The following is a 27850-nucleotide window of genomic DNA, read 5'->3' as shown; positions in this document are numbered from 1 at the left end:
AGAAAGTCTCACTTCTAAGATGGGTCAAATAGGAGACATAATATCAAGGCTTGAGGATAGGTAGATGGATTAAATCAACTCAGAAAATCCAGTGATGAAATAGTAAGATCATATGAACTAACCACATGAGAACTATGGGAAACATGAAAGACCAAATCTATGAATTATGAGCATAGAAGAGGAAGAAGTTAAAGCTAAAGGAACAGAAAATGTATTCCACACACTGCTAGCAGAAAATACCCAAAATCTAGGTAAAGAGATGCAAGAGACATTTAGAACCCAGAACAGACAAGACCGTAAGAGATCTCCTTATGTGATACGATAGACATCCAAGAAAGAATATCGAAACCTACATGGGGAAGCAACAATTCATCTATAATAGCAAACCCACCAGAATAACGGATTTCTCCTCCAGAAACTCTAAAAACCAAGCATGATGTATTTGAAACCATGAAAGGCAGTAGTTGCCAGTCTAGATGATTATATCCACAAAGCATTCCTTCTTATCATTCTCTCTATGATAATTATAAACTACAGGAACTTGTGGCCACTAAGACAACAGTACAGAAGATCCTCAAAGAAATCCTACAAAGGAAAGAGAAAGATAAACATACACATGAACCCACAGAAAATAATAAGCTACATCAGAATAATAAAGAGGCAATTGAGGATCAGGAAAATAACAGATTTTACAACAATAGCAAAGTGATAGGGTTCACCAGATGCCTTTCAATAAGTTTCAAAGTTAATATTCTCACTTTATCAACCAAAAGACCCAGAATAGCAGATTTGGAAAAAAGAACACAGGATTTACCTGTTGTCTCTAAAAATTCACCTCAGTGACAAAGACAGACCTTTGTTAGGGTGAAAGAATTAGAAAATATATTCTAAGCAAATAGTCTTCAAAAAAAGTAAGTGTAGTTGTATTAAAATATTTGACAGAGATTTGGAAACACATTAGAATAAATAAAGTTCCTTCATACTGATTAAGGCGAATATCCATCAAGAGGGCAGCTCAGGGACCAAGGAGGATGACTCATCAAGCAGGGATCATGGAGGATGACTCATCAAGCAGGGATCAAGGAGGATGACTCATCAAGCAGGGATCAAGGAGGATGACTCATCAAGCACAGCCAAATGCACTGCAAACATGGTGGACTGAATCTGTCCTTGAATTCATGTAAAGGTGGGAGAAGAGAAAAGACTGTGCAAGGTGATCCTCTGAGCTCCACACAGCACTGTAGAACACACACACACACACACACACACACACACACACGCACATGCACACACACACATGCACACACATGCACACACACACGCACACGCACACACACGCACATGCACATGCACACACACGCACACGCATGCACACGCACATGCACACACACATGCACACACATGCACACACACACACACCCATGCACACGCACACACACAATGTAAAAAAAATTTAAGAAAAATAATAGAAGAAATAAATATTCTCATCACTGTAGCAGGATATAAAAGCAATAAACAAAAGTCCAGGTACCTCTTTGTATATTAATGGCAAAGATGCTGTGAAAGAAGCAAGAAAAGCAAGCTCACTTCCAATAGTTTAAACAACAATAGCAATAACCTAGGAATAAAGTTAAAGAGAAATGAAAGTTCTGAAATATTTCCAATTAACATTTCAAAACAGAAGAAATTAAAAAGACTGTAGAAAACTGGAATGCCCAATGTTCATCAGGAGGCAGAATATTGAAAATGGCTCTATTACCAAGTCACATCTAGATGTGACTATCAAATCCCTATTGAAATTCCAATGTTCTTTACAGACATAGAAAGCACAACTTTAAAATTCATATGGAAGTCAAAAGACCCTGTACAACTGGGCAGAGAGAGAAAGAGAGGGGGGAAGGGAAGGGGAATGGGGAGGGGAAGGGAGGGGGAGGGAGGGGGAAGGGGAGAGGGAGAGGGCAATGATAGAGGCACTACACTCTCTTACCTCATGTTATACTACAGAGCCAGTAGACATGAAGATCCAGAAAATAGAATAGAAGACAGAATTAAACTCAGACAGCTATAGTTATGTGATTTATGGCAAATATGTCAGAAACATACACCAGAGAAAGACATTCTCTTCATCAGCTGGTGCTGATGAAGCTAGACATCACCAACAGAAGCCTGAAACAAGGTCCATTTCTATCACTCTGTATAAGCATCAACTCAGTTCATTAAAGACCTGAACATAGGACCTGAAACTCTCAAACTGTAGAGGGAAACATATTGGGTATAGACACTGGGAAAGACTTTCTGAAAAGGACCTCATTTGCTCAGGAAAAAAAACACACCAAAAAACCAAGAAGTGACAAGTGGAATTCCATGAAATTGAAAAATCTTCTGCATAGCAAACAATTGCATAAGGAAAGAGCCTACAGAATGGAGAATTTTATTTTGCTAGCGATACATCTGACATACTGTTAATCTATAGTATATGTAAAGAACTAAAAACACTATATAGTAAAAAACAACCTAGTCAATTAATGGGCTAATGAACAAACCATTTTCAAAAGATGAAGTACAAATGGCCAATAAGCAGATGAAAAACATGCTCACTGCTCTTAGCAGTTAAGATGAAACTACATTGAGATATTATGTCATCTCAGAACAAATCTCATAGACAAAATAGCAAATACTGGCAAAAATATTGATGGAAAATGATCCTTAGACACAATTATTGATAGGAACATCAATTAGCTACTATAGAAATATGCATGGATATTCCTTAAAAATAGAATTACCATATTGCCCAGATACATCAATTCTAGGTATGTACTCAATGGACTCTAAGTCAATATTTCACAGAGGTACTTATATATCACAATTAAGGAAGCATTACTCAAAAAATCCAAGTGATATAATCAGTTTTGGTTTCCCTCCACAGATGAATGCTAAGGAAAATGTATTATACAGATATAAATAGGAATAAAATGATGTCATTTGTTTGAAAACAGATGAGACTAGAGATTACCAAAAAAAGACAAACATGCTTTTCACTCATTTGTGAATCCTAGATTCCACATATACACATAAAAACACACACATACATAAGTATGTATACATGTGCATATAGAGTATTTATAGCCAACCTGTTGAGGAAAAAATATGACATGGAATATATGTGACACATATATGACACATATAAGGTCATATTTATGTATGACACAAAGTTAAAAGTAAACATTGAAGGAAAGGAACTAGTGAGAGAGGAAAGGAACGAGAGGAGAATGAGAGGACCAGGAGTGTAAGTATCATCAATGTTTATCATATACTTGACTGAATGGTCTTTATTAACTTCTGAATTATGTATATTAATGCACATGCCAAAGGGACATGGGGAGGAAAGCAAGCAGAAAAATTAAAGAAATATGAACTAAAAGTTTGTAGTTGGGATTTATATCATGGAATGAAAATTATAAAAATGACCCGTATATACTCCAATTTGAAATATTTAATATTTCATACATACATACAAACACAGGGGCAAATCAACCCTAAGACCATTTCTACAGTTCTTAATTTTATTCAACCAGAACAAAGCCAATGCATTCAGTGGGTAATGCTCTGACATAGCTTTGTTTGTATAGTATTATTTTGTTTGGTTGTTTCGTTATTGAGACAGAGCCTTAGTTGTTCCAACCTATATGAATTTGATCAATCAAGCATTCTGGCCTCAGAGTCGTCAGTTTTAAAGCAATCTAAGAAATAGCTGCTATCTCTTGAGCTCCTTGGTTCGAATCAACACCTTAGCAGCAGCAAATATGAATTTTATGTTAGGTCATAACCATTACCTGCTCAAGCTGCTTTGAAAATGTAAGCAACTATATAGTTGGTTTTCAACCTGTGGGTCATGACCCCTTTGGAGGTTGCACATCAGGTAGCCTGCATATCAGATATTTACATTATGATTCACAGCAGTAGTAAAAATTACAGTTATGAAGTATCTGTGAAATAATTTTATGGTTGGGGGGTCACCACATCATGAGGAACTGCATTAAAGGGTCACAGCATTAGGAAGGTTGTTTATTTTAAAGTTAATAATGTTTGTAGGAAAATTGATCTTAAGTAGAGCTAGGAAAATATAATATGCATGGAGTTCTCACTTAGACCAAGCACACCATGGAAACTTACAGCTCAGGTAGGCAAGCTTCCCTGTATCAGGTATCATAGGGAGCTGAACTATTTTATTCAAGGCAATCACCGTACTCTTTTGAATCTAATGTCAGGAGTTTATGTGCAATGTCTCCACTATGCTCCAGGGCCCCAGGCAGAACTATTAACTATAGAAATAACATTGCTCTTTTTTTTTCTAGACAGAAAACAAAGCCTTTGTTTCATGGCATGAAAACATATATGCCCTACTGAGAACCTTGCAAGATGATAATCTGGAAACTGCTAACAGAATACGCTCTGGCATGGCCTTTCTTCACACTGTTATCCTTGTCATCAGATTTCTGTTGGTTGCCAGCACTTGGGTTTCTACAAGCTGGCAATGCTGCCCTGGGCACTTCTGTAGCCTAATGAGAATGAAGTAATATGGCAGATCTTACTACCCCAAGGGGCAGAATGCCACCTATGCAGGGTCAGTTTCAGGAAAGGTGGGAGAGGAAAGAAAGGTAACTGAGATGAGGTATGGAGGTGGACAAGGACCAAGGGCTTGAATCTCGCAGTGTACATATACTGGCAGTATTGTTGCTCCCTTACGAAGGCTGAAGACTAGCGCCTGTTCTTTATGTGTTTTGCATTGAAGGTCTATTAGAGTTCCTTGAGCAATAAGCTTGTATACCTCTCCTGAGGTATACAAATAAGTGTATACCTCTCCTGAGAACTTGACATTCCTGATGGAGGTAGAGCCCTAGTTATCTGCTTCCAGGGCACTTAAAGCTTATTCCAATTACTGATGTTGAAATCATGCAGTAATGCTGTGAAAAGACCCTTGAACTAAAAGCATTGGAAGATTCAAAGTCAACCACGTGCCTGAATCGGGTCAAATGAATTCTTTTCTCTGGGTCTAGTTCTGTAAAATGCAAAAGGTGGGTTAGATGAGCTCTAAGATCCCTTTCAGCCTCGCAGTTCTCCATAATTATTCTTTTTAAGGTGAATATTGCTTAGTACTTCCCAGCTCCCTCCGCCCCCGGCAATTCCTGATATGCATGCATGGAAAGACAGCCCATTGGAGCAAGGATTATTGCATAGCTCTTTGCTCTGCAATGACTTGTTGCAATGAGTGTTGCACAATGTTCACTGAGAATTTTAGTGCCTTATTTTCATACCTTTTCGGCCAGAAGATGCTGTTGCCCCAAGAAAGCAAGGTCTTGTTCCTTCACTTCCTGTGGGGCTTTGTTTGTATTTTCCTTCTCAGTGAAGCCCTTCTTAAACACTATGTTAATAGAAATCAATTATTACCTCATCACATCCTAGTCCCTTACTCAGGCTCTTACATACTGTTATCAAGCCGTGAACAACAACCACATATGTAATCTAAGACATAGAATTTACTAGAAGAGTGAGCTAGGTTATGATGCACACCTGTAATCCCAGCACTTGGGAAACAGAGTTGGGAGAAACAGGAGTTCAAGGTCATCTTCAATTATATTGAGAGTTCTAGGTCACTCTCTTTCTCTCTCTTTCTCTCTCTCTCTCTCTCTCTCTCTCTCTCTCACACACACACACACACACACACACATACACTCTGTGTGTGTATCTTTCTCTGTCTCTCTCTCTGTCTCCCCCTCTCTCTCTGTCTCTCCAAATTGAATGAACAGAAATAAAAAAGGAATGAAGTTCCTTTCAGCAAGGAGATAATCCCAAGAAGAAGTTATAGGTGATAGTGTTATGAGCCGTGTTTATGTCCTACCACATTTATACTTTGAAGGACTCACCTTGTTTACTTCTGAATGTGACTGTATCTGGAAATAGATCTTCTAAGAAGTTACTAAGATAAAATGGAGACATGACTGGGCCCTAATCCAGTCTAATTAGAGTTCTTACAAACAGAGCAATTTTGCTAGGTACAGTAGTTCATAGCTCTAACCTCAGCACTTGGGAGGCTGAGGCGGGAGGATTGTCTGAGCTATGTAGTACGTTTCAGTTCAGCCTGAGCTACAGTCTGAGACTTTACCTCAAAAAATACAAGCAACAGCACCGACAAAACCTCAACACAACAACAAAGAAAAGAGAGAAGAAAGACGACCGTAACACCAAGACGTAGACATGAAGTATTGATTAGCTTTGCCATGGGAGACAAAATACCTGGTGACTGAAACAAGGGGAAAAACCCACCCAACAATGTTTAGCACATTGTGATTAAACTGTTTGGGAAAGCCACACACACTTTGCTTAAGGTCTCCTGCATAGCCTAGAATTCAGAATTACTCCATAGTGTTGGCTCCTCCTGAGACATGACTAAGAATTCAAGACCCACACAGATTCTGTGTTAAGAACATATTTAATTTAGAGTACTGTGATGAACAACTTAGCAGGACTGGGTAGCCAAACTGTCTGGATTCAAATCTTGATGCACGACAAAAAGTTTTGTGATTTTCAACAAATGACTACATCTCTGTTTCTTCATAGGCCAGTGCATGGCATCTAGGTACTATTACATATGTGTTTAACATCACTCTTGCCTTATGACAAAATAGCTCATTTCTGGGATTCATAGGATACAAATGCAATAGTCTAATATTGGTAGTGATCACTAGTATTCATTGATTTCCAACTATTTGTAAGATATTGATAGGCATTTTATAAGAAATGTCTGTTATTTGTCTACACAACACTATGACATAGATGTTATTATCCTACTACACAAAGAAGAAAATTGAGATTCAGAAAAAATATAAGTTGTCTATTGCTGTTCAATAATCTTGGCAAAATTTACTTTTAGGTCTAATTCTAAAATTTGTTTCTTTTCCATAGTACATCCTCTTTGGTCTTGCTCTGTGTAAGGGCCCAGCATCTTTTTAGAAAAATGCCAGCACTTGAAATATGCATGAGACTTTCAAATATCTCACATTTGTATAATTTTTATTTTTGGTTTATAAGAAATATTAACAGGAATTCATTTTTCTATTGTTGATGCTGTAAGTCATTGATATAAAGAACATGTCAGACTTTTGACTATGACAGCTTCACTCAAGGCTCAGTGAATACTTAAGGGGAATAGTTTATTTTCCCCCTCCACTATCTTTGGGCTGTAAATGCCTCATTTGTCAGTAGATATAGAAAAATATCTTTCACATGATATGGTATGAGTGAATTGATGATGACCTTGTCTCAGGGGGAAGCATGTGAATGATAGGAAAGAACGAGGCAATCTAATTTAAACGGAGTCCAACACCAGCAAAAGAACTCCCCTATATCATTCAGGCTGGGTTTGGTTGTGGGAAGAACCAGAAAGACCATAAGCACTTGCTTTCACACCCTCTTACATTTATCTTGGCAACTAGCTACTACCCTAGTGAGGTTCAAATGCACCTGGACACTTAAAATTGCAATGATGGGCATTGGGGTTGGTGTGGGGAAGGGCAGGGAATCTGGGCCTCTACAGAACAGTGATCACTCAGAGGAGAAAACAAAGTACTCCAATTCAGTGTCACCAAATCCTTTATTTGTCTGCAACATAAAGTTATGAAGGTACGCTCCAGACTAAATCTTTTTTTATGGGTCTAAACCTGATTGTGAATGAAATCCTGGTCCTTGGAACTGCTTTAAAGTTCTAAGAGAATCTCTAGAATTTTGTGTTCTAGATGTGTGCTTTATGTGTATATGTGTTTGAATGATGGGCACAGGTGTGTATGTGTGTGTGCATGGGTAGATATTTTCCTCCTTCATTCTCCATATTATTCTTTGAGACACAATCTCTCAAGTTAAATTCAGAGGTTGCTAACCAATTAGAACAACTAGCGGACTTATGCCAAGCATACTCTGACTCTACCTTCTGAACATTAGAATTCTAAATGTGCCACTATACCCACCAACATTTATGTGGGTTATGGAAATCTAAAATTGGGTCTGGTATAGCATATCAGATTACAAATATATTGCATAATGCCAATAATATTTCTTGTTTTAGTATTGAGAATTTGCAAGACATGTTTTCATGCTATTCAATAATTGTGGAAGTGATATAGTCATCCAGTTTTGTAGGTAAAAAACCTAAAGTTGATGAAGCAAACAACTTACTTACAAAAACAGCAAGGGCATTATCCATTAAGGTGTTTCCTCAATCCATAAGTTCCTGGAGTCGTGAACACAGGTATTTCTAATGATTTCTTTCTTGTCTATTTTCATTTCATTATTATATTCTTCTGACTGGGCAATGGGAGAACATACATCTTAAGACATAGTTTTATCTTTTTATTATACTGAATGAAGTTCATAATGCATTTCACCTTCTACCTTGAATTTTCCAGTTGGATAGGCAAATGTTTGGAGACCAGCAAGAAAATTCCATGAAACTTCCTCTTTTAGGACACTGAAAAGGTCATTATAGAATACAATGCTGGGATGTTTTTCCTTCAGTTCAGGTATATTTTGTTTTGTCATCTCAACAGTTACTCTGGCTGACTACACAATATTTTTGTCCTTAGCTGTGCAATTATTTCTTCCTATGGCCTAAATGGTTCTACCATAGCAAGGATAATAGCACATTTCAAATATACACAGTCTAAAAAGCAGCATGTATTAGATTTCAACCTACAAACTGCTAATTATAATAATTTTAGCATTTCTTACCTATGTTGCCTGTCCATAAATATAGCATATCAGATTACAAATATATTGCATAAGGGCAATAATAGTTTTTTGGGGTTTTTTTTGCTTTAGTGTTGAGAATTTGCAAGACATATTTTCGTGCTATCTCAGTAATAGTATAAGTGATTTATTCATGCAATTTTGTGAGTGGAACACTCTAAACATGAGAGAACAAACAACTTACTTAAAACTAGACATCTGTTAACAAGGCAGAATTAAAGCAAGGTTGTAAATCTTGAGGTGAGCACCTTCATCATTTTGTAAGGACTACAGGGAGGGCAGGTAGAGTTGAGATGGCAAATAGTCAGATACTGTGGACTAGGAGACCCCTACTAGTGCACAAGATATGTCTCAGCTTTTCTTTATAGATATTGTGAACAAGATGCTTTTTACTCAGTTCTCTACAGAGTGTAGGTAACAAAGCTCCAATTGCAAAAGAACTACAGTTGTCTTCTTCCATTTAAATCTCTTGTTCTCTCTAGTTAGAACTCATGTGCAGAAAGTCTTAGCTTTTGTGTTTCTAGTAAACACTCACTTTTTTGTTTTTGATGTGTGTTGTTGGTAGTAGTTGTGGTGGTGGGTGTATGCAGGCTCTAACCAGTGGGAGCATGTATGGAGGCCAGAGGTCAACACTGTCTTCTTTTGCCATTGACATTAGTTATTTAAAATATTTGTGTGTGTGTGTGTGTGTGTGTGTGCATGCATACATGCATCTGTGGGTGTGAATGGGCATGTTCACTCCCTGATGTGTATGTGGAGGTCAGAGGATACTTCAAGTGTCAGTCCTTATCTTTTACCTGGAGATACCATCCCTTGTCGTCGGCTGCATATGCAAGGCTTACTGGACCATTACCGTTTAGAGATTCTCCTGTACTAGTGCACGCCCCCACCCCCAAGTCCTAAGGACAATACATGTACAATTCTGCCCTGGGTTTCTGTGTGTTTGGTGAGACTGGGACTCAGGCCCACACACTTGCCTGGCAAACATTTAACTCACCGAGTCACCTCCTCAACCTTCCACAGAATTTCCTGAGACAGGGTCTCTCATTGACCATGAATTCACCATTTTTGAATTTTGGCTAATTGGCACCCAATGAGTCCCTGGCACCTGCTTGACTCTTCCCTTGACAGTTCTAGGATTACAGGCACACACAGTGTCAACTACCTATTATTTGGTTGTGGGGGGTTCAAGTTTAGGTCCTCATGCTTGCACAGCAAAAACTTCACTACTGAGTTATCTCCCCAGCCCTTAGTTTCATATTTATATGGGAAAATCCTTCTTATGTTTTTTTTTTCTTGGCTCCCTGGTTTCTCAATGAAAGTCGCACAATATCTCTTTTGTTACCATCAAGTGGTATGCTTACAGAGATAGATAAACCGTAAAATTATAGGGTAGATGTATAATTACCTCTACTTTCTAAACCACAGGGCAGTATACGAGGCTGTTTCCTTTTGAATATGATAGAGTTAATTGTTATTGCTGTGTTATCACAGAGAATTAACTAAAAAAAAAAAAAAAAAACAACTGGGCTACCTAGTAATTCAAGATTGCTTGCCTAACACCTAGCCTGTGCTCAATAAATTGTGATAAGCATTCATGGAAGGTGCAGGCTGCCACCGCCGTGGTTATAACCCATCACATTGTTATTGCTTATGTTCAGATGGGGATTACAGAGCTCATAAAAGCCTTAGGGCTGCTTTAGTGGGCCGAGGCTGAGGCTTTGAAATACCTGAGGCTTCCCGTAGGTTCTGAGCCCTATTGTGGTTGACTCAAATGAAACATCACTCAGAAATCTCTCTCTCTCTCTCTCTCTCTCTCTCTCTCTCTCTCTCTCTGTGTGTGTGTGTGTGTGTATTAAACAAAGCTGAAAGCTTGATTTCTTGATGCACCAATGTGTACTTGGTGAAGCCAGTGGACGTATATTTATGTTCACTGAACAAGACAGCTAGTTACTGGTATAATGTGGAAACAGAAGAACTGGTTTGGAAAAAGTAAGAACTCTTGTTCTTCTCCTCCCTCTCTGACCTATCACCTAGTTCTGAGAAATGTCTGGAGCCAAAGTTTGGATCATTTCTCTCTGCTTGTAAAGCACATCTGAGTTTTGGAGCAACGAGCAGCTATCCTTCTAATTATACATTGTACATGAATCTATGAATCTATGTTCCATGGTATCAGTTTATCTGTGTATCGTCATATCTGTGTATGCCTATTTGTGAGTGTGTGTATCTCCCTTTACATCTTTATGGAACATGCTGGTAGGAATAGGCCCAGATTACTAATTCAAGTCTGGAGTTCATGGATAACAAGACGAAGACAAAAGAGGGCCTTAATTGTTTAGGGCCTGAGGCTTCAGAGGCCTTCAGAAATCTTGCCATATTTTCTATTAACATGGGTTCTGTGTTACCTTGTGTATTTATTGGCTCCTGTGGTTTCTGTGTAAGATGAGTTCCATAGTAACTAAGAAGTGGACACTTAGAATGGTTTCACAGACTTTTTCCCTTGTTCTTCCAACTTACTTTGTCCCACCCACTTCTCTGGTCAGACATTTCCAACAGCTTAGCTTGTGTCCCAGGGCCTCTTAGGACTTTCTTTTGAATCTGTTCACAGGGACAGGAAAGATCTCAGCTGAAGTCCCACTGGAGAGGTTGCTCTTCTTAGAGATGCATTTGCCAGTTTCTTGTTCTTTCCCACTTTGTGGGCAAGTTCTTTTAACATTCACAGGTTTCCTGGGCCTGGCTTAGTGTCATTCCCAGTAAACTACTCCACAGTTTCCCCTGAAAGAAAGTGTCCCCTCAAATGGGTCTTTTATCCCTTAATTGATCACTGTTGCAATTAGGGACTATTCGAGTTTTACAATCCTAACTACCTCCTGAACCGGAACTTTTCCTCTCTGTTCTTTACTAAGAGGGTTACTCATTTTCTGTAGCACTGTGCTTATCACTGCTCACTGATTATCTTTCCTCAGACACCCACTATACTACCCCCTGAGGCCCCACTGCTTAAAATCCTGCCACAAAATAAGCCTTTATACTGAGTTGCTTTATACTTAATTTAAAAAGCAAATGCACAAATTCTTTTTATTTTTAACAAAAGTTGTGTTTATTTTACATATGAGTGCTCAATCTGCATGTACACTTGCATGCCAGAAGAAGAATCAGCTCCCCCGGTATGGATGGTTGTGAGCTGCCATGTTCTTCAGCACTGAGCTACCTCTCCAGCCCCCACAAACTCTTTACATAATAAAAAGAAACTGTCTTCTTGTCCTATGATCTTACTTTGATTAGTGTGTTATCTTAAAACGTCTTTTCCCAATTGATTATTTATCAATATGTGCCTTCATATGTGAAGGACTTCTCTAATTGTTCTGAAGAAAACAACAGATAAAGCAACTCAAAGAAGGACTGGTTTATTTTGTCTCACAGTTTGAAAGTACAGTCCCTTGTACATCCAGGGAAGGCATGGCTGCAGGAGCCAAGGGAGATGGTCACGTGGCATCCACTGTTGGGAAGCAGAGAGAGATGAACATTGGTGCTTAGCTCACGTTCTCCTAACTTTTCAGTCTAGTACCCCAGCACATGGGGTCATGGCATCTACGTTCCGAGCAAGTCTTTCCTCCTCAGATGAACCCTTCAAGAAACATCTCATGAATACATCCTTATAGTCTGGGGCATTTATTATCTCAATGCTCTATGTTCTGGCTCTTAGAAACCAGCACTATTCCCAACCCTGTGTGACTGTCAAGCATTACAACCTCTAACCCCTTATGTGTGGTTCTTTCCCTAGCCATGGGGAGCTACTCATTTGCATAGGTTGGCCACAAAGAAGATGGATATTGTCAGGGCCTCTGCATATTTCTGTCATTCAATTTATGGTCCACTCTCTTTGATAATTGGTGCTTGGAACATTAAGTGCCTTTGTCCCTCAACACATCAGTTTCCTTTCCCCAACTCATGGATATTGCCAAGCTGCACCTACACTGTGCTACTCAGCACCGCTGCTTAGAAAGATTACGATGGGATTCTCGTAAGGTTCTGTTCTTTTCTTCTCATCTTTCAGGTACCACTGCCTTTTCTTGCCAGGGAGACCTGGTTTCCTACACCACGAGTTCACACACTTTTGTCCGTTCCCTTTTCTTCTTGCTGTAGATGAGATGAAAAGCTGGTTGCATTATTTCATCTTGATTGGGTTAATTTATCTAAAGTTGTAGTTCCCATATTTGTCTGAGAATATAAGATTATTAGGTTAGATACGAGTCCAAATATCAAATATTCTCTTAATACTTTTATCTTTTAGAGTGTTTTTTTTCCTCCTCCTTTGAGAAAGATCACAAATTGCTAAAGCTCATCCACGTTATAAACTGGTAGTATTGCGCGCCTTTCCTTGTACCTACTCCACAAAGTGTTAGGGGTGGTGTAATAGAATTTTACTACTGGTTTGCAAATGTCCTTGGCAGACTAAGCACTGCCGTCTTTGGTTCAATTATATCTTGTTATATGTAAATGTTTCATTATGTGTAGCACTTGAGCAAAGCTTACAAAGGAATGTTATTTGAGAAGGTATGAATCATATTTTGTACTTAGATAATGTTACTATTGCCTTCTCCCATTTGAGACTTCTCTGTTCTTCCCTGTTACCCCACTGGGTGCCAAATTGGGTTAATTACATCTCTATAAATTTGTTCTCATCTATGTTTCTTTTGCATTTCTGTTTCCTACATTGGAAAATATTTTCTAAAGTCAACTAATGTTTTACACACACACAGGCACACACAAGCACACACACATGTACAAGCACCCACACACGTATATTACATTGCTATTAGCTGACATCTACCATACAGCACATGCAGTGAATTAGATCACTAAGACATTAGTAGACATTAGTCTTTATTCCAACTGAATCTTTGTAGCCTTTGACAAAACCCTTCCTTTTGATTATTGCTGCCTATCATCCATAGGCTCTGGCAACATGTTCATGTGGTACTGTTGGGTTTTTATGCTTTATTTCACTTAGTGTCATGTTCTCTAGTTTCATACATGTTATGAATGACCAAATTTTCCTTTTCTGATGTCGTCATTCATTCATTCACTCACTCATTCATTCATTCATGAGGCATTTTACCAGTAGGATTGGGAAGACTCATACCTCTGATATTTGGTTGTCTAGGTAACAGAAGTATGTGCAAGCACAGAAAATGGGTGATATGGAGATGAGAAGTCACTTAAATCAACCTTTTCAAAGTATGAACATAAACTTTCAGGAGCTTGATTTGGTATCCACTTATGACTGTAAAGAGAGGAAAATCATGACTCATGTTTCATAGGCTTGGGAAGGGGAACAAAGTCATGTAAGAATGGTTTTGATGCTTTCCTCTTGGAAAAATCCATAAATAATATATTCTTTTATGGCTTAATATATTGAAGGTTAACTTTGAACTTGTTATACATAACAAGTAGCCAAGCATGACTTTAGGCAGGTACTCTTTCTTTCCCCTTCTGAGCGTTGGGATTATAGACATGTCCTGGTATGTTCAGTTTACCAAATGCTATGGATAGGACCCAGTGATTCCTACATGTTAAGAAAATACTCTGAAAGCTGAGCCATATCCCTGACTTCTGAAGAAAACCATATTAGCCCCCCTGGGACAAAATGATGATGGTTGCTCTAGTGGTGCTACGTAGCTCATCCAGTGTTCATCTCAGATGGAACTTTTCAGGCACTGAGCTGAGACCAAGGTGTCATGATAACAAATAGAGACATTTGTGTGGCATGTTAGAATAAGAAATAGACTAAAATTTATTTCAAATAAAGGTTATCACTTGTTATCATAAAGACATCGAAGTGGGACATACTGAGAACATTTCAAAAAACATTCACCTTTCACTTAATAAGTGCTCCCCCAGCTTGCCCTCTTCCTAGTTATAGGACTTAGAATGAGCAACTTAACCAAATCTCAACTTTTTACTCAGAAAAAAAGGGCAATGACACCACACTGTTATCTCTAACAAAGTTCTAAGTATCAGGCTTTTGTTAGTCTAGAAAACACCCTGTAAATTTTCAAAGTTATATACATTGTAAACGATCTACACTTGACTATTTTCTTGATTGGTTATAGGCCATAAGAAATAGCTTACCTCCATACTGTTTGCATATTGGAAGTACTCAGATTAGCGCAACTCACTAAATGAGTGCATCTAGGTGCTGTGTATGGAGAAGAAAGTGTCAAAACCTTGTCAGTGGCGACAGTGGCTGGCAAGAGTGGTGTTAAGTATACAAATGAGAGAAAGAAATCCTTTGACTGAGAACTTTGGGATTAGGAGAGTCTGAGTCGTTTTAGATAGGATCAGGTTGGAAGATTTGAGAAAGCTAGAGGGCAGACAAAGTCATTTCCATTCCAGCATTCATTCAAAACTGCAAACATCTACAGTCCAATAGAACAGGCATTGTGTTTTACTCTCATCCAGGATTCAGAGATTATTGACAGAGTACCTTCAGGATAGAGCATTTGCTACGCTCTTCCAGCCTGCTTTTTACTATTAGCATGTGAATTATAAACTAAAAGTGAATAAGAACAGCATATTGTAAAAAGAAAAAAAAAAACCTAAGTGTAAGAAAATAATAAATGGTCCCTTAAAGTCAGAGGGTGTCTCTGGACCAGCCCATGAAAACAGATACCTATAGGCAGGATGACTGATACAACAATCCCTATTTCTTAAAGTTCCCCATAGTGGGAAGTTCAAATCAAGGTGCTAACAGATTCTGTTTGGTGAGAGTTCGCTTTGTAAATAGTTTGTAAATAAAAACTTTATTGTTATTTGTTTGTTACTGGACAATTGCTCCTATTCTTAATGTTTACCCCCATGACCTAAATACTTCTCAAAGACCCCACCTTTTAATACCACTCTAGTGAGTGGTTAGGATTTCAACATCTGAATTTGGTAGGAGCTGGGGGGAAGGGAAACACTCATTCTGTAACACTAACTTATTGGCAAATATACTTCTTTTTGAGTGGCCACAACAACCAAATTTCTATCACCATGTGTAGCTTTGGGGAGATTGGAAGTATCACCTATTGACCCAACTTACCTATCCAACTTTGAATTGCTGTTATCACAAAGGTGACAACATTAGGTCTAAGATCATTTGGACCTCATTTGTGGATGGTTTTCTTGGCATGACTGTTGAGACAAAGGTTTGAGAAAAGCAGTGAAATAAGGTTTTGGATGCTTTTTAGACATGCAACAGTGCACTCCGTGTGTGTGTACATGGGGTGAGAGAAGAAGAGAAGACACAGGAATGCCTGCGAGACTACCTTGGTGGCCAGGAAGTAGGTTTGGAGGCATAGAAAAGTGGAGAAAAGAACCCATAAGCTGATGAGGTGAAAGGCCTCGGATTTCTCCACAGAGAGCCACACTCATACTTGAGATAAAGCTGTTTGATTAGCCTCAGTGCTTCTCAGACATTCGATACCCTGGCCCTGTAAATCCCTTGGTGAGAGGGAGTAGTAAAGCTATATGTAGGCCTGCTTTTGGATGGGATGGAGACTGTGTTACTTAATTTTGTTATTGCCCTGGTAAAAATACCTTATAAGAAGCAACTTGGATAAAGGCATTTATTTTTGTTTACGGTTTGAGGGATACAGTTCATCATTGCTAGGAAAACATGGCTGTTGGTCTGATAGGCTGTTGGCCATATTGCAAAGGCAAGTAGTGTCAGGCTATAAAACTCCAGTGTCTCCTCCAAGACACCAACTTTTTCCAGCCAATTTCTACTTCCCAAAGATTCCACAGCCCTCTCAATCCTTTAGCTGAGGACCAAACGTTCAAATGCCTGAGCCTATGGTAGATATTTCACACGGAAACCACAGTAGAGCCCTAGACTTCAGCTATTGTGAGTATATAAAGAGTACCTGTGCCCTTATATTTGCAGACTCTGAACTACTGTGACAGTGGTTGGAGTCTGGAATGCTGGTTTAAATTTTCTCCAAGGTCACTACCAGCTAAAGCATGCTTGGATTCAGTGAATCATCCTCTATTTAATATCCTTCCCTATGTATGTGCTAAATTCATCAATCCAAGATTTATGAGCATTCGTCTTTTCAGCAACCTAAAACCATGGTGCAGGTAGATGTACCTGGGATGTGATAAATTGAGTCAATTATAAACACAACTCTGGAAAAGCAACACAAACAAAATTTAGCGCTTCTTCCTCACTTATCTCTTTCCCTCAAGTGACAGAGGTTTTAGGGTCTGAATTATCTAGACGAATTGTCTCAGCATTTTCTCCCAATTCCTATATGGAGATACCTCAAATTATTGCCAACATTACCATTGCCCCCAATCTCTTCATGGCTTCAACATAATAAATATCCTCTTATAACTTAAAAAAAAATTGAGATGCCCTTTTCACTTTGACCATGCAGATGGAGGAATTGTAAATAACCAACCCTTGACACTCTTCTGAAATAAAACTTGATGAAGAGTTCGGTTGTCTGATTGCATTCTTCCTATAAAGTCTCACCCAGTCTATGCTTACCCCAGGGATAAGGAGCAAACACACAATAGCCATTATTTTCCCTTTGAACATACTCGTATCTTGTCAAGATGTCATCAATACAAATACTTTGACGTTTTTAGTGCCATGATGGGGAAGCAGGTTGAATTTTTCAATCCCCCCCCAGCTAATATAAGTCAGTACGAGATACTTAATTTCTATTTGAGATCCTTTGCTTCTATTATAAACAGATCCCACAGTGGGAGATAAATTTCATGGCAACAGTTTGGACTTTTTTATGAACCACCTGCAAGTTTTCTGCAAACAACATGTTTTATGGGAGCTCAAGGCAATGTTCACCCATCAAGACCTGACAGTCAGAGGAGGATGGATGAGGTCTTATCTCAGGCACACACGTAACCTTCCCTGTCCCCTGGCCTGACCTCCCTCTGCACTCATTTATGAAAATGATTCATCTTTAAAGAGCTTCCTTGCTCTGCCTGCAGGCAGTAGATCTTTTTGCACTGGACTTGTGTAGGCTGTGGTTATAAACTTCGATGTGTAAGCTATTTGGAGGGGCTTAATTTTGAACATTGGGAAAAGAAGAGTGTACCATCCATATATTTCCTTAAAGAAACAGCCTCACCCTAGGACTGCTTTCTACAGAGAGATGCTTCCATGGAATTTCCTTAAGAAGGCATTGTTAGGGCTCAACTTTTACTAAGTTTTGCCAGGCAACCAGCACATGGGGATAGTGGCTTGGCAACACTCTCTAGCATTGTGCTGACATTTTAAGCTAGCTCCCTGGTCAAGAAAAGGCTTTGCAGTACAGATGTCATGTTGTAGCAGGCACCAAGAGGGGCACGATTTGTGTCAGAACTAGCAGATACTGTTAGACAGCCTTTAAATATTCCCTAGAATGGAAAACTAGCAGAAATGAAATTGAGCTGAAATGAAGAAGCCAAGATCTCAAGCAAAGAGAAAAGGGAGGAAACGGCAGTGTACAGTGCTCACTCACAAGCCTGAGGAACTGGGTTCAGATCTCAGAACCTATGTTAAAAAGCAGTATGGCTATAATCTCATCCTTGAGAGGGACAGAGATGGGTGGATCCATAGGGCTCACTGGCCAAACAGCCTAACCTATTGGTAAGCAAATTTAGTGAATGTTGAAGTGTGGACAACAAAGGGGGAGGACACCCTACGTGTGACCTCTGGTCTTTACTCACATGTACACAGATGCCCAGACCTGTACATAGTGCTTGCTCATATTTCCTAATCGTACTCATACAAAAGTTTAAAAAAGCTAAAATTTTAGGAAAGAGAAGATAACACAAATTCTTTCTTTCTTTCTTTCTTCCCTTCCTTTTTTTTTTTTTTTTTTTTTTTTTTTTTTTTTGAGACAAGAGTTTCTCTGTATAGTCCTGGAATTCACTCTGTAGACCAGGCTGGCCTCGAACTCCAAAATTCGTCTGCCTCTGCCTCCCATGTGCTAGGATTAAAGGTGTGCGTCACCACTGCCCTGCTGATTAATTTCTTTAGCCAGAATTTGTGGGATGGAACACCTGGCTTTATTTACAAAGGTCTTAAGAATTGAATCTCATTTAGAAATATAGCAAGAAAATATATCTGGGGGCTGTTGCAGTAGAAAACGAAAAGAGGGAGAAGCCTAGGTATGTAATCCAGGGGCAGAGCAGTAGCCCAGCACACAGGAAGCCGAGTTGAATCACTGGCACTGTAGAAAAAGAAACAAGTAAGTAAACAAAAAAAAAAATCAAAACATTTAGAGAAGATAGAAAAATCTTTAGAGAGTGCTTTTTTAAAACTAAAAATTTCATGCATCATAATTTAAGCACAAGTAAGATGTTCTAAAACAGTGGCAGGGAAACATAGTTTTAAGGGCCTGATGTTAAGTTTTTAGTTTTCATGTGTCTTATGGTTTCTATCACAGCTGTGAAACTTTATCAACAGAATCATTATGCAAATAATTGGGCCTGGCTCTGTTTAAAATTAAGGTTTATTTTGTCAGAGAGGAATAATAAACATGATCAGATGACTGGCAAGATGGCTCAGTGGGTAAAAGCACCCGCTTGCCAATCCTGGTAATCCTGAAGAAGAGGCCTCCAGCAAGTTGTTATTTGATCTCCACATGCGTAGCATAGCATGTGCATGGAAATGCATGCAAACAATAGATACATGTGAGAATTAATGCAGTTAATTCATGATGTTAATTGCCAGTCTTTGAGATCTTCGTGGTGAATGGTGGTGTGTGTTTGGTGACTGGGAACAAGCCTTCGTGCAATGTTTGCTTTTAAAACACATTGACGACTTCAAAAGCAGATATAGAGGCAACAAATCCCAGACTTACATAGGCCTTTATCCACATGCTCCTTACTGTCTGCCTTAGGGTTTCATTGCTGTGAGAAGACACCATGACCACAATGACACTCTCATAAAGAAAACTATTTAATTGGGGCTGGCTTACAGTTTAGAAGTTTAGTCCTCTATCTTTGTGGCCAGAAGCACAGCAGCATGCTGGCGGACATGATGCTGGAGAAGGAGCTGCAGCCACGGGAAGTGACTGCCACACTCGATCTGGCTTGAGCATGTGACCTTATACAGCATGCCCCCAGTGGTTGCTTCCTCCAACAAAGTGACACCTACTCCAACAAGGCCACTACACTGTCCTATCTTTGGAACTTTAGGATTCTCTGCAAAATAGCAGCAGTAGAAATTCGTGATGTTTCTTTGCTTTAGCTCCCTCTAAGTTCCACTTGTTAAATGTTACATTCCCCATCCTTGTGAGTCTGACCTGATGATCCCCAAGGCAGTAACAACATAGAAGGTGTACACTGTCAATGTACAATAGCAAAGCCTGCTTATACTTATGGTTGGCAGTGATCACATACTGTGGCCGTGGAAGTCCACATATGAAAGCATTTACTGTTCTTGGGAGCACTGAAAATTCTGCTCGTCTCTGCTGTGTACTCTTTATTGTCTCTGAGGGGGTTAAAATGAGGGAGAGGGCAAAGGATTATAGCAATGCATTAGTTTTCAAATTAGAAACTCTGAAATGTTTATATACATGTTTGTGTGCACATGCACACACACACACACACACACACACACACACACACACACATCTCCCTTCATTTCTCTTCTTTGGTTTCTACTGCCGTGAAGCTTTGGACAGCCCTGCATTTCTATTATGTTCTGGCTCACCACTGGCTCAGAAAAAAAATGGAGCCAGATAATTATGAACCACAACCTTTGAATTTTCCTCTTTTAAATGATTTCTCTCAGGCATTTGTCATAAAGACTAAACATTTCAGCTGAACCCCCACCCATGAAGTGCCTTATTGCTTGAGTTGCCTCTATTTTTCTTATGCACAGAAAAATGTCAATACCATTTAGAGATGATTAAGATGACAGATCAAAACAAAACTAAAGATGGAGATGTGTCAGGTCTCCAGGTTCTAAATAAACATACACAAACCACTAGCGGTCAGTGTTACTTTCTCAACTGAGGAGTAAGTAAAGCACTTTGTAATTATTTGTTAAACATGTACACAACGTACACCTGTCCATCTCCTGTACTTACACAATAGATCTTATGTAGCCATGACTTCTCTGTAAAACTACAGTATCATAGCCACAGTGTGAACAGAACAATCACAGTTTCTAATTGAATTTTATGGAGGTGAGCTCACAATTGGTTGTTAACTTACCTTTCCATTTCCCCTTTCCAGTTATTACCAGAAAGTCCTATGAACATATATGTTCTCACAAAATAACTCAAATATCAGGTTTCCTTGGAGTGAGAGAATTATAATTATCGTGAAGGTTTGTGCTGTATTCTTGCTGGGTATATTCTGCTTGCCCTGTCTCTTCATTACTGATATATTCTTCAGCTGACTTCTGCTTTGATGGCTAACTAAATGAAACATTTTCCAAGAACTCAGTTTATCCAGAAAGTACAGCCATTTGCTCACCACTGTAGGTCTCCTTGTGTTTGCAGTAGTTTCAACTATACAACATTAATGAATATTCTTCTCTGCTTGTGTTACATTCATAGTTCCATTATGGATCCTGGAGGGATGAGGCTACACACTCCAAGTTTCAGTCACGAGAATCTTTTCACTTTGTCCCTGAGCTTGGTGTACTTGCACAGTGGACTCTGTTCTTTCCAAGAGAAAAAAAAAGATTCAACAAGAGTCTCCTTGAGCATCATGCAAACAGACTTTCTGGTTTTGCATTCATTCGTTGTCTTAGTCTACCTGGGAGTTTCTTGAAAGTAGGGTTGGTTTAGACACAACCTTACAGACCTAATCTATATGAGGATTAATAAATTAATAACTGCACTATCACTCTGTGGTCTTGTGTTCACTTTCTTTATAAATTAGGTAATGGAAAGATAGATATATTGCTAGGTTCAAAAATAGCTGTTTTAAGGACTGAAGATGTGGCTTTTTGATAGAACATTTGTGTAGAATAGGTAAGAGCTTGGGTTTGATCTCTAGTAGGATAAAGAGAAATCAACATGTTTTAGTCTTGAAGGAGAGAAAGGGGCAGGAACAGGTTTTCCCACAAATTCCCTGGTTTTCTGGCAGGGGATGATGAATTACATTCCAGTTATCTGTTTCTTTCTTGGAAGAATTCAGAATGCTGTGTTTACAGTAGTCCCTAATGTCTACTATGACCCTCTTAAATCTGGGTAATGGATTGATGGATTGGGAACCAAATGCATGCAGATAAAACAAGCCTGGAGTTATTGTTTTGAAGTGAAAAATGTTTGGAAGAATTTTATTCTTCCTGGGTTGTTATGAAGGTGTGAGATGCTGCTGTTAGACATTTACAGCTCAGTGTTAGACATTATTAACTTTAAATAAAACATTAGTTGCACTGGAATAGTGAGGGTCTTTAAGTGTTTTCTTTTTTGAGTTCACCAACAGGAAACTGGAGTCATGAAAACATTCTCAAAGAAGTAGCTGGCAGGAAAATAAAAGGACAGGACAGTGGTTTAGAAGCTTGTAAGTAAGTGTCTTAGAAATGAGCTCTGACAAATCAAAGGAGGAATTATGTACCTAGTGATCTACCTATCCATTTCTGAGAGTGCCTAGTTTTATAAAGAAATATAACAGAACAGGGATTAGTTAAGTGACTGGGTTCACTGTTAGTCATTTAGCTCATCGATCAATTTTGCAGTGCTAGAAAAAATGCTTCATGAAATAATTGAGCAATAGAATTGCCAACAAAAGCACATACTTGACTATACAGCAAAGTTAACAGAGAAAAGAGATTGGAAAGGATCGGATTAGCTGTAGCAAGAAACCTGAGCATCTGCTTGTTAACATACACAGAACCATCCTCACTTGCTCCAAGTTTCTCTGGTGGAGATCCTTAATTGTTACGATAATCTGAACCATGCTTACTTGATTTCATCCAAATGTGCTTTCAAAATTATAGCACTTGTCTCTTTCTCACATATGGCCAGGCTTCTTCTTGCTATTCAAACTATCAGACCTGACATTTGGCTTCTGCAATACACAAAGCTCAAGATGACAGGGAAATCGTTTTCTGGGAACCATCTCTCATTCTTGCTGCTGATGAATTGCCAGGCCCTTGTGAGAACACAACCCATCAGTCCTTTGAAACGGAGTGTCAGATAACTAAGTCACGCTCAGCTGATTCTCCAACAGATAAATGGTGAACGTCACTGAAGCTACCTGCCCACAAGTCTTTTGAGCTGAAAACAGTCGAGTCTCAGATAACAAAGGAACTTGATGACTTTTAGCATAGTAATGGTTTTGCTTGGCCCACACATAGACAGTGGTGATTTCTGGGTCTTTTTAAGCATTTTATTTGCATATCTCAAGTTTAGTAACTCATGCTGAGACCACAGAAATGGTTAGAGAATCCATGATGCCAGACACATACCACATGTTCAAGAAGTATTAGAGGGACCAAGGAGAGGGAGAGCTAGTTTTTGTTATAAGTTACTGGCCTTTGGTAGCACTGCTGCCTTTGATATATCCCCCAAGAAGTATTCTATATGCATAGAGCTCAATTAATTGATACATAAATATGGTCCTCTTAAAGCATAGAAGTTCATTATGCCAGTGTTTGTATCTTTCCCTTTTTATTGTGGCTTGCCTACATTGAAAATAAATACCCAAATAAGCTAAGACCGGGGAATGAGATATTGACTATGACCAAAGATTAGAGCATAGCTGGTCACTGACCGAGTCAGTCCGGGGACTGAATTGTGTTAGGTGACATGCATAGATTAATTTTTCTAGACTTTTTGCTAGAATAGAGTATGGTAGAATGTTCTCTCTCTCTCTCTCTTATTTTTTTTTTGTAAGGAAGGCAGTGGCTTAGATATGATCAAATTATCCTGTAGTAAGAACCTTGGAAAAGAGACTTAAAGGACTTTTAGTCACCTTCAAGGTGACATCCATCCATTGTCTTGCATAAGTGAGCTTCAAGTGATGTGCTCTTTTGATTTCGTGTTTTAAATCATGGCTGATGATTTTGACAATAGTAATGATAGTATGAGCAGTAATGGGGTTAATATTTATTGAAAGTTTACAACATGCTGTGGATTACTGATAATTTCTTGACATCTATTTTTTTAATTCAATGCATACAACAATCAACCTGTCGGGTAACTGCTTATTTACAATGAGGAAGCTGTGGATTAGAGTTAAGTAAACTGCCCAAGGCCACAGAGCTTGTTAACTATGCAGATCTACACCGGATTCTAGAAGTAGGTTATGCTAGTGTAGGTCAGTCAAAGCAGAAAGACTGATAGTAATTTTAGGATTTAAATGAATACAATGCAAGTATAACAAACAAATAACTACGGTTCATATTGTGCTCCACATGTCTTTTGTTTTAATTACATTCAAACCTTTTGATAAAGGGTCTGCAAACTATGGCCTCTGACTTCAATTTTATCTACCACCTGTTTTTATAAGGATTGTGAGCTAAGAATGATTTGTGTACTTTTAAATAGTTGATAAAATTGAAATCATGTTTTGTGAGTATGTGAAAACAATATGAACTTTATATCCTCATGTATGGAAATAGGTGTTAATAGTGTTAAAATATTATCTACTCTGGTCCTTGGACAACAGTCGTGGAGTTGAATAGTTGTGACAGGAATTTGGTGGTAGGCAAAGCCTAAAATCTATACTGTGTGGTTCTTTTCAGAAAAAGCTAATGAAGAGACAAAGGTGATAATACATACCTGTAGTCCCAGAGCTACATGGGACATGGGTATAGAAAGACCAATAGTTCAAGTGCATCCTTAGCTACCTCATGAGTTTGAGGATATCCTGGGCCACAAGAATTCTTGTTTCAAAAGAAAAACCAAAAAGAAAAAAATCTGAAAGTAAAAAAGATAAAGAAAAATCAAAACCATGACAGCCCTTACTTTTAACTTTCTGTAGCCAAGTGGTGGGAAGAAAGATTTTGAAGGCAGATTGAAGTATACATTTAGCCTTCCTCACTTTTATATACAATTGGAAAAGGCTATTTTACTGTTATGTATACTCGGTTTCTACATATGAGCAATGGTGACAATGGTACCAGCCTCAAAGAACTAGAGTAAAAGATACTAGTATATCAAGAATGCCTGACATTTGGTTAGAGCTACCATTGTCCTTATGCTGAATTTTTATGAGATAGGTACTAATCACTTTTATTAATATCCTGTAGCTCCATTACAGATGAGTTCAGTTAGACATGGTGAGACTCTTCTTGACCTACATTACCTCTTCCCTTATCAGAACTGGAATGGCTTCCTTGGCTCTTCTTGCCTTAGGTCAGAAGCAACAAGTCACCAACAGCTAGTCAACACACCCATCTACTCAAGTACTACTGGTTCTGTCTTCACTGTCATTGGCCTTGGGCTCCCTTGGCTGGTATAACTGCTTGGGTGGGTGTGGGAAAACCCTGTGGACTTGGGAACTGAGGCAAGACATGAAGGCTCACAAGGATTACCATGGGTGGAAAGATGAGATTGAAGCCAACGGCTGTTTTAGGAGTGAGTGGGATGAGCAGCTGCTTCTATGAAGTGGCTTTAAGAAACTTGTTCAGCATCCAGATCATGTCAGCTTTACTGAGAAGGGTTTGTGACTTTAAATATACAATGGGTATACATGTGGAGCAGGGAAAATGGAGAGTTGGTAGAAGAGAGAAACACACAGAAAAATCCAGTGTTTTTATTTTAGCATGGCGGAGACCAACTCCAATCAATGATGGCATAGAGTGGTGTGAAGAGACTGGGTTGTTGTGGTGCTGGCATTAGCTGTTTTTCTTTTAGATCTTTGAGATGGGAGTCTTCCTGGAATGTTCTAGGTAGGACTTTAGAGCAGGGTGAGAATTTGCTGTAGCTATATTAGAGTAATAAATAACTTGTCACAGTAAGTAGATCACTTATGACTTCAAAATAGTAATGGGACTTTCTGGTTTATCATTCTAAACCCACAACCTACCTATTCCTTGATTTGTTCTGTCTCCTTTTTTTCTGCTTCTTGTTCATGTGCCTTTGATCAGCCAGTTGAATTGCTGACCTTACATCTACTTACATTACTCTATGACTTACTTCAAATGCAACTTCGACTTTTTGTAACTTCAAGGTCACCTCTCTCTAAACTTTAAGGAGAGAAGATGTATGTAGAGGTTACTGTGATTTAATGTGTGGATTTCAGGATCACACCTCATTTAGTTAATTCATATCTTCTTGATCTTGAGCTAGTACATGCACTTTGTGACTTATGCTCCTCACCTGTAAAATAGTAATTGGGAATATTGCTTTCTAAAAATTGTTAAGAGAACTGAGTGAGCTACCTGATGTAGGTGGTTCACAATACCCATTGTTTTCAGTCAGCTTGGTGGGTTTGGTTGCCATGATCACTATCCAAGGAGATATTGCTGCTTAGGATTGTGTATATTACTATACTGAGTCCCAAGGATTGGCTTTTGAGAGAGGTATTATCCTACTAGATGGAAATTGATTAATTTGCTTAATGTCACACTACAAAATGACAAGGCATGGATTTTCTCCAGGCTCATTAACTGCAGCTCCCATGCACTTTCAACTTTCAGATTCATTGGTTCTATACTCACACTATACTTAATCATGCAAATTAGGGTAATTTTTTGCATAACGAATAAGTTAGCTCTCAACACTTGAATAGTTTCATGTAAAGGATGTTTTCTTTTGCATTCATCTTGTTAAGGAATCAAAATATGAAGTTAAAATGCATAGCTGGCTACAGTACATTTGAGGCTAATTTTGAAGGAAAACACTTTCCTTACAGTGAGATGTTAAACAGAATGGCATTGATATTTTATTTCTCATCTTACTCAGTAAGTGCCAAGCATGGATGTCTTATATAATCTTGGAACTCAGGGTGAGTATGTGCTGATGGGACATGGGATTGTGTGGTAGTAGGGGTAGGAGTGAAAAAATATAATTGTTGCCAGAGGGAAAAGTTGAACTGGGCGGAGGCTTAGAATGATTCACTGGGTCTTTGACTCAGGTGACTTAATGAGTTTCTGCAATGCCTTCTGATAAACACTTGGCTAAAGAGATTGTGTATTGCCCAGGGCATAATCACTCTGCCTCTTGATTATTCTTCAGAAGTAATGAAGCCATTTTGTAAAATTGTGATCTGAGTATAGAAAAATAAAGGAGAGGGGCTCACCTTGATATGGTTTATAATTCCACATAACATAGGCTTTATGTTATGAACCTACCCAAGAATATCGGAGTGTGTGTGTGTGTGTGTGTGTGTGTGTGCACGCGCACACACCAGGAACTAAAATGTACTTAAAATAAGATGAAACAACTCAAAATCCTGGAGAAATGATGGATTTCATGGGAACAGACTCTGATAGAAAACAGCCCAAAGTAAAAAACCACATAGAGGTATAACCAATAATGCAATTCATTTCCATAAACATAATGCATCCAACAAATGTTTGTGAGTTCCCATCAAAGCAGCTTTTTTGAAAGACTTATTTTATTAAAAATTATGTGTAGGTGTGTGTATATCATTGTGGGAGTGTATGTGTGTTTGTGGGAGTTTGTACATGGAGGCTAGAGGTACCCAACTGCCCCTCCCCTTGGGGCTCTTGGACTTACAGCCAATTTCAAATCACTTGGGAATTGAAGTTGGTTCCTCTGCCAGAGCAACAAGTTCTCTTAATTACTGAGCCATCATTCTACCTTCAAGGGGAACTTCTAATATAGTTTTTATATTGATGTATTTCTTAACCATTTACTGAGTATATAGAACATAGGAGATGACACCTGGTATTAATTATAAAGCTGTTCATCTTCTGTATTTAATCCCATTTAATAATTGTATAAAAAAGCAAAACAAGGTACTTCTATCTTCTGGTGGTGATTTTCTACATCCAAGTAGTAGGTATGGCTAAGACTTGTATAAAAAAACAAAGGCAAAAAATAACAAATCATTCTGGTTGAAGGTTCTTAGAAAGTCTAAGACATTAGCATAATACAGAGGATCATGCAAGACTAGGTTT

General features: G+C 38.6%; 2 long non-coding RNA genes across 9 annotated transcripts in view; both read right to left on the bottom strand.

The window, feature by feature from the left end:
- Positions 1 to 12190: 12190 nt before the first annotated feature.
- LOC116081816 overlaps positions 12191 to 27850 on the bottom strand; it is a 38041-nt gene continuing 22381 nt past the window's right edge. For 2 of the 8 annotated variants that reach the window (XR_004115008.1, XR_004115009.1), the window contains 4 exons: positions 24543 to 24680; positions 21283 to 21472; positions 13946 to 14086; positions 12191 to 12939 (listed from right to left, as the gene is read on the bottom strand). This is a non-coding gene — a long non-coding RNA (uncharacterized LOC116081816). The remainder of the gene's footprint in view (positions 12940 to 13945; positions 14087 to 21282; positions 21473 to 24542; positions 24681 to 27850) is intronic. The other 6 variants (XR_004115015.1, XR_004115012.1, XR_004115014.1 and 3 more) reach the window with 5 other exon arrangements.
- Positions 18843 to 20976, bottom strand: LOC116081817. Its single transcript, XR_004115016.1, has 2 exons — positions 20200 to 20976; positions 18843 to 19025 (listed from the first exon to the last, which is right to left on the bottom strand). It is a non-coding gene; the product is annotated as an uncharacterized LOC116081817 (long non-coding RNA).

The sequence above is a fragment of the Mastomys coucha genome, unplaced genomic scaffold, assembly GCF_008632895.1.
Source record: "Mastomys coucha isolate ucsf_1 unplaced genomic scaffold, UCSF_Mcou_1 pScaffold7, whole genome shotgun sequence".
Classification (NCBI taxonomy): domain Eukaryota; kingdom Metazoa; phylum Chordata; class Mammalia; order Rodentia; family Muridae; genus Mastomys; species Mastomys coucha.
The sequence above is the reverse complement of the archived record's forward strand: the minus strand, read 5'-3'. Positions and strand labels throughout refer to the sequence as shown.